The sequence below is a fragment of the Tachypleus tridentatus genome, chromosome 12 (genome assembly GCF_004210375.1).
Source record: "Tachypleus tridentatus isolate NWPU-2018 chromosome 12, ASM421037v1, whole genome shotgun sequence".
Classification (NCBI taxonomy): Eukaryota; Metazoa; Arthropoda; class Merostomata; order Xiphosura; family Limulidae; genus Tachypleus; species Tachypleus tridentatus.
Window position 1 is genome coordinate 95,880,378 of NC_134836.1, and position 8,453 is coordinate 95,888,830.

The 8,453-nt window shown below is 34.5% G+C and overlaps 1 long non-coding RNA gene across 2 annotated transcripts; it reads right to left on the bottom strand.

The window, feature by feature from the left end:
- Positions 1-3,822: 3,822 nt before the first annotated feature.
- Positions 3,823-7,047, bottom strand: LOC143235556 (uncharacterized). Of its 2 annotated transcripts, none has more exons than XR_013019286.1 (3): positions 6,713-7,047; positions 4,366-4,597; positions 3,823-4,090 (listed from the first exon to the last, which is right to left on the bottom strand). It is a non-coding gene; the product is annotated as an uncharacterized LOC143235556 (long non-coding RNA). The 2 variants fall into 2 exon arrangements; XR_013019285.1 differs by lacking the exon at positions 6,713-7,047 and adding an exon at positions 5,529-5,627.
- Between the last annotated feature and the right edge of the window lie 1,406 nt (positions 7,048-8,453).

Genomic DNA, 8,453 nt, shown 5'->3' on the forward strand with positions numbered 1-8,453 from the left:
AAGACGAGCATTAACCATCCTTTCTAAGGTGTTACAGAGAAAGCTCGTCAAAACAATTGGACAGTTGTTTTGAAAGAATCTTGGGATCCTTCCCAGGCTTAGAAAAAAGTAGCACAAAAGCCTGGCGCCAGGCATCAGGAAAAACATTCTCCTGTCAGACACGGTTAAAACAATCAGAAGAATAGCAAGAGAAGCAGAACATGGATGGTACAGCATTTTATAGTGTACATCATCAGGTCCAACTGATGTAATGCCAAACCAATGAAGGGTCATTTTGAGTTCCACTAGTGTAAATGGACGATTATAGTCACAGAGACAATCAGAACAAAAGGAAAGAGATAATCACTCTGCTCGGATCTTGATGGCTAAGAAGGTGGAAGAAGCAGAAGTGCTAGATACCCAACAAAACTTTCATCGAGAGTATCAGAGATGCTTCGGGTATCAGCAAGATCGAGAGGGGAACAGAATTATATTGCCCACTGACCTTTTGAATCTTGTCCCATATAACTTTGGAACTAGTGGTTGACGATATGCTGGTTGTAAACTTAATCCATGATTCCTTCTGGCTTGACGTCTTACCCACTGAGCATGTGCACGGGCCTGTTAGAAAATGATGCGATACCAGAGTGTGGAATATTTACGAAAAGTATCCAAGACCCATTTTGAGCTTTCCGTGCCATGTGACAGGCAGTATTCCACTACGGACGAGGATATCGTGGAAAACGTGTCGAGATTTTAGGAATACATTGAGCAGCTGATTGTATAATACAGTCAGTTACTGCTGTCACACAGTCATTTAGTGATGGCTTACAGAAAATGGCAGGATCAAGTTCTGCAAGAGCAGTGAAAGAGGGTCAGTTTGCATGATCCAGCCTCCACAGGGGCACGCAAGTCTGGTGGCATCGACCACAACCAGTTTCTCTTTAAATTACAGGAAAATGGTCACTGCCTCTTAGGTTATTGTCAACTTTCCATGAAAACTGGGAGAACAGTGAAGGGGAACAAACTAAAAGATCAATAGCAGTAAAGGATGACTAGGTGCATGAAAATAAATATAAGAACCACTACTGAAAAGAGAAAGGTTGTGATCAGAGAGCATACTCTCTACAGAGCGACCCCTCCCATCAATATCAGCACTTCCCCAGAGGATAATGTCCATTAAAGTCACCCAGGATTAAAGAGAGAAGACAACTGTTCAATAAGAGAATCAGGATCTAATTGATCATATGTCTCTCCAGGCAACAGGTTGAAAGAACAAACAGTGATGATAAGGAAACACAGATGGCTATGGCCTCCAAGGGTGTGTCGAGTGGCAAAGATAGGGTGGGCACATGTTATGAACCAACAGTGCCCCTCCCATGCACTCGTCCATCAGACAGTCTGTCATTTCTGTGCAGAAAACTGGCGAAAGGTGACTGTATTGGCAGGTTTCAGAAATGTTTCTGTAAGGAAAGACATACAGGATGGTAGGAAGCAATCAGTGCTTTGATGTCATCCATATTAGAATGTAAACCTCGACAGTTTCATTAGTATCACTGTAGCCATTTTTATTTATGCGTAGGAGAATTGGGTGGGGAGCTCTACTGTTTATGACCACATCTTTTTTTTTTCACTTTCATTATTCGAGTGAGGTGTTTCGACCTCCAAGAATCCTGCCCTGGTCGACTGAATTCCATGATGAAGACATGAACGAATGATTGTTTTGCATCTTGGGGTGGAAGAAGAAGATGTACCCAAGGAAATGCCTGTACCTGGAACCATAGCTGGAATGTTTGCTTTACGTTAGAGACAGAGATAGGTGTTGACATTTATTTATCAACTTTTTTAACCATACAAGTAAAAAACTTTTCTTTTGGTTTGAGAATGATTCTTTTGGAGGCAGAGAGAGATCCATCTGCATTCCCACTGTAGTAGTGGAATGAAGTGCAGTAGCATGCATCCGAGATGAAGTGATGGACAGCAACTTTCAACCCTCAGGGTAAGTAACGTTTTGAATTGTTTTCAAATACTGCACCTCTTTTTCTTCCAACCATTTATGACAAGAATGAAAGTAGGACGGGCGAGAGCCATTGCAATTGATGCAAAGAAGGTCTGTTTCACACTCATTGGCATCATGGTCCTTGCCATTGCAATGGGCATACGTCAAGGAACCACGACATGATGTCTTCAAGTGACTGGACAGCTGACACTGGAAACATCCGAAAGGGGTTGGAATGTATGGCTATACCTTGCAATTAAGATAACCTGCCTTGATGGTGGCAAGTGGATGCGACGATGTAAATGTCAGAATGAGGACACTGGTCGGCATCACGGAACAGTAGTGACAACATACTATAAAAGGGGAAGAAATAGCAGGATAAATCATTCTGGTAAAACCTGTAGAACCAACGTAACAGTAGTGACAACATACTAATCAAGGGGAAGAAATAGCAGGATAAATCCTTCTGGTAAAACCTGAAGAACCCATGTAACAGTAGTGACAACACACAAATCAATGTTGAATAAGCAACAAGATGAGAAACCTCTGGAAAGGAGACAAAAACATTTCAAAATCATGAGCTTGTATTTCCAGATACTGGTCTGCAGTATTTCAGTTCAACAAATCATAAACTGATTCCCTTCCACTAATAGCTATATCATGAATTGTACTCTTTTAAGACTTTTCACTGGTTTGACATCATCTTATTCACTGTATTACAATCAGTCACAGTATAAGTTATGTAAACAAAACTACATTCACTTTCAAATGATAAAACAGTATTTCCATAATATTTATCTTTTATCTTCCTTTACCTTCATTTCCAACATTGGATATTGTTTTGTTAAATATTTTTCCACATATTTTTGTGAAGATCATTTTTTATAAAGCTGAATTAATTACGTTTCATTATTTTGTACCCCAAAAACGAAGAAAGATAGTCATTTTTAATTAATATTAACTTCACCTCAATGCATACACAGATCAAAACTAAAAATTAACCATGTGATAAGTTTATTTAATTAAAGATCTTTTTTACATATAAAGATTAATATGCAGTCTTTCATCAGTATTTACTCACTTTTTAATGAAATTCAGATAACTTCAGTCCATGTACCAAGTTAATAATGAAAACAATCCTTATGACAAAGATATTAAATACACATATAAATATATTATGTAGTAAGGACACACAGGAATAGAAAAATATGAAGTTGGTTTGATGAAAGCCACTAAGTTTAACAGATATTTCTTTATATCATACTCTATCTGTTGTCAAATCACTGAAATACTACTATCAAAAGGAAAACAAATACAGTAATGAACACTACCACATGGCGAGGTGTGTGGCCAAGACAGTATTTCTTGTGTTCAAGTGATACTTTACTTGCTTCCAAGAAGAAGGACCTCATGTAATGGTCTGTTGGTTGTTCGCTAAACCCTTTAAGTCTATAAGTAAAAATACCTGTTTCTGGTGCATCTTCTGCAAAAGCAGTGACATATCCAAGTTCAGAAAAGTTCTTCCAAATAAATGGACAGACATTTACATGCTGAGCTTCTGGCAATCGTTTCCAGAGTTTCAGGTAGCTCTTGTTCTGTGAATCCAGTTAAGATTGGAATCAATGCTTGTGATGTTCCATCTCCTACAATATTGTGTCCCTTCAAAACTACACCTTTTAAAATACTGGTCAGGTAAGTGTATGTCTTTGGAAGTTTTCTTATATAATGATTATGAGACATTGAGTCCAACCCAAATATCAGGACATTTAAACCTATAAAATCTTGTGTAGGTTTATTGTTCTCAGTCTCTGAACAGCTAATTCAGAATGAGACACCTCCGGCTATCACATTTTTCCACTTTGTTCCACCTTTAGCTGAGCATGAAACATAAAAAAATCTGAACTAAGCACTATCTCACTATTATCAGACACAGAGTCCACAACCTTTCCATTTTTGTTTTCAAAGTCAATCTTGCATTCACGGTATCTTAATTTACAATTAAAATGCCCATGTTTCTTAATTATTTTCTGGTTTACAAGAATTTTTCCACTTGACAACAACAGCCAATGTTCTTCATTATTACATTCCAGTTTTGGTGTCTCTTTCAAGTGCCTGAAAAATAAACAGAAGTGTAAACATTGTGTCTCTATATAAATTAATATTAAAAACTAATAATTATAAAAAGATTATGAACAATAACAATTAAATCTGATTAATTAAAGATCATATGAAGACGTATGTACTAATTGTTATTCACACACAAATAGAACAAACCACAGTTATACAAAAAACACTGGTACACTTACATCATGTGGAAACATACATAAACATCTATCTTGCATATGTCAATTAACTGCCAATTATGTTAATTACAATTCTCTGCTTACCTTTATCACTTGTGGATGAAATGGGTCGAGGTCAGGATGCTGGCAATTCTCTGGAAGTTTGTTTGTTTGGTGTTGAAGTGCCATCTCCAATGTTCTTTGACAACACTGGAGAATTTTTTGAATTTTTAAATAAGCCACATGTGAATATAAAAACTACTGACATCAAAGCCCAGAACGTTTTCTTCATTACTAACATAAACACTATTCCAAGTGTACAGCTTGTATGTTTTACCTATATGACAATAACACAGAATATTAATGAGAGTTTACTTCTAGTTGAAAGTCCATATAACAGTAAGATATGTTCACATTTACCTACTTTACCAGTTATTAAAGACAATTTAATTATATTTGGGAAGTAATCACAAATTTAATATTTTTATTAAACTTTCCAGTTAGACCTGGAACAGATTAATACATTTGTTATTAAATTCTATCTACTAATTAATCTTAAAATAATGAACAACTTAGTACAATTCACTGTTACTAATTTCTAGAACAATGTTCTCTGCTACCATATTTTTGAAGTTTTATTAGACACTTGGAATTAAGTCCTAACACCAGTAACAGCATGGATTTTGTTACAGTCTTCTAATTATCTGTTCAAATGCTTCTTGTACAATACAAAATTTTAAATTTCATTTCGTCTTTAGTAGAAATCTAAATAGAATGTTGGGTCACAAGTTGCATAACAGGTACTTCATTGTTAGCTTTGAAATACAATGATGGGAGAAGTTTATACATGTGGACAGTGAAGAAAGTTAATGATAAAACTGATGGCCACCTAAACCTCTGAAAGGCAGCACCAACAGTAAGAAAACTAAATATACACGATCAATAGTTATGTAAACAACAAAAAGTCCAACACGGTGGATACTTGTATCAGATAATTAAAGTTTATTAAGGAAATGTAATTATTACATAAATCTCCCAGTGGGAACAGCAGTTTGTTTATAAACTTGCAATGCTAAAATATTAGGTCTGATTCTCTGTGGTGGACACAGTAAATAGCCTAATATGACTTTGTTCTAGAACAAAGACAAAACATAATCACTGACGTATGCTGTGGATAATAATACCTGTTCAACTATAATTTTTAAAAACTGAATGCAAAGACAAGAAAACTGGTATTACATTCAAGGTTATTGTATTCTGTTACATACTTCTCATACTGTTCTTCATTTAACAAAAAGTTGGTTGTGAGGATGGACAGGAAAAGCTTAAGAAGGATGGGTGTAGTTTCTTCCTTTAAGTCCCTTAAATAAATTACAGGGAGAAATAACTTGAACACATTTATATTGGATAAAGAGTAATAAAACTAATCATGACAAAGAAACTTGTAACATCTGAACCTCTTCTACAGACTTATAAATCAACATACACACAGTAAAGAATCTCTATGACTGTCCTTGAACTATGCAGTAAAGAAACTCTAAGGCTGTTCTTACACTTTCACCTTTGAGAAATGTCAATCATTATTGTTCCCCAAAACATTGATTTCTCTCTTAAAGTTTCAAAGCCTGTCACCTTCCACTACTTAAGATGGTAACTTACAAACCAATAAAATTGTCTTCACTGGAGCCCTGAGTGTCTTTTTTCTCTCTAGATCTTAAATGTTATACCTCTCATCTTTAGAATAAAAGAAGTCAGAGACTATCATTCTATACATCCTCAGATAATCTTATAGACTTCATTAAAATTACCTCTTGCAATTCTTCAGTTTAGAGAAAATAAAAATTTAATGTCTTAGTAAGGTTACCTTTCACTCTCTGAAACCATCCAGTAGAACAACATACTGATTTAGATAAGGTGGCACACAGTATTCTAAGTAGGGGTTAACTAGTGATTTGTATACAGCTCAAAGTTAGAGACAAATCCTTATTTTAATGAAATTTAATAATCACTGCACTAGGAATTATGGTATGCTGAAACATTCTTCAAAACCACGAAAAGACAAGTATAAAAGCTGTAGTACCCTTAACTATCATATATTAATTAAATTGTCAAGCCATTCACAACACAATGAAATAATTAACACATACTTGTGTAAAACGGTATTTTTTATTCAATGTATATGCCAACATACTGGTAACTTAAACAATGATTTATAAACACCTGAATATGAACTTTCCAGTTATAACCCAACTCTTTGGATTTCCTATAGTCTGAGGTAATCATAAGGTAATTGTTTTCATATTTATCATTCTTTGTTCATTATCATAATAGTAATTATTCTGAAAGAAAGAATCTTAGTGTATTTTAAAACATTAATCTAATATAACATTGGCACAAGAAAACCTCTGCAACTGTGGGGTAGTAGGGCTCAAACCAAAAGAGCCATACAAACCTAAGATTTGCTGAAAAGGAAGAAATCATTTGTTTCAATTAAAGGATGGTTGTACTATTTTAAGTTTGTTATATTGATTAGCCAGAATTAAAATTACGATTATAGGAAAATAAATATTGGAAGTCCATCTTTTGCAGTTACACCACTTGTTGCTAAAGGCAATAACAGTATCTTATAGTTGAAACATTCATTTTATATCTTTTATACCGTCGTTCATTACCGGGTTCAATTATATTAAATATATACATAAATAAAAAAGTATATATTAAACATATTATTTCACTACAAGTTTTTTTTTTTTTCAAATTTTACCCTCCACCATTAAGTTTCCTTGTTAACAAACTAACAAACATTCTTATCACAAAAGCCATTAACTCATATATGTCCTGTATTAGAACACGAATTAGCTGCTGATAAAAAACAGGGCCCCTAATAACTTCTTACATCATTTTGTTATTAAACAAATTTAATACTAAAAACTTACAGTAAAATTGTAAGAAAAACCACAGAAATTTCCATTCCAAACTAGCAACTTAATAAATTAATATTGGAGTTTAATGTCAACATGAATTTGCAGCCAGTGTTTTATTTTTTTGTTTTTAATGTCTTATCTAATAACATGTTAATCACGTGGTCATTATACATTATTATTATAATTTATCAATGACAAAATGTGGGTTGTTGCAATTCTAATAACCCTTGAAAACTGCCACTCAATACATAGACATCATATAAGCTTATCAGTAAATGTCTCCCAACCACAGTCGCAATATTTAAAAGAAAAAGCATTTTGAGAACACCATTACAGTACTTGTGCGACATTAAATCATTAGGAGTAGAAATATTATTTTCAATCTATTAACATGATTAAAACCATGACTAAGTTTATAAAAGTAGTTTGAAAACTGAATTCAAGTACTATCCTAAAATTAGTAAGACTAAAAGCTAATTTGAATGTTATTAAACCGGCATCACTCCTTTCTACACCTCATTAGTGTATTTTATCGAGCATTGAATCGCAATATAACAATTAAGATTCGAATTTCGTTACTTATTATATTTCACTTAATCCGTCATACTTGTTACATTTCCTCTTGTCTATTTATTGGCCCGGCATGGCCTAGCGCGTTAAGGCGTGCGCTTCGTAATCTGAGGGACGCGGGTTCGCGCCCGCGTCGCGCTAAAACATGCTCGCCCTCCAAGTCGTGGGGGCGTTATAATGTGACGGTCAATCCCACTATTCGTTGGTAAAAGAGTAGCCCAAGAGTTGGCGGTGGGTGGTGATGACTAGCTGCCTTCCCTCTAGTCTTACACTGCTAAATTAGAGACGGCTAGCACAGATAGCCCTCGAGTAGCTTTGTGCGAAATTCCAAAAACCAACCAAACCGTCTATTTATTACTTTCCAAATTGCGTAAGACTAACACAGATGACTAACGAATAAGTGGCTCGAAAAACAGTTCACACCGTAGTAATTATTACTGTACCCAGTCACAAAATTACTTTCTATCGACAGAAAATAAACTTCGTAAAATGTTAATGGCTTTAAAATCAAGTGAAATGAAGAAAATCTGAATTAACACAAAACTGATAGCGTTCTGTAATATTATATTATTAGTATTACTATCACAATTATGTATTTTTCCGTGTTCCAAGTGCAATAATATGATATTTTTATCTAATATAAATAATGGTCGATAATAATTCTGGTAAAAGAATTCCTCAGGCGAATAAAATGCAAAA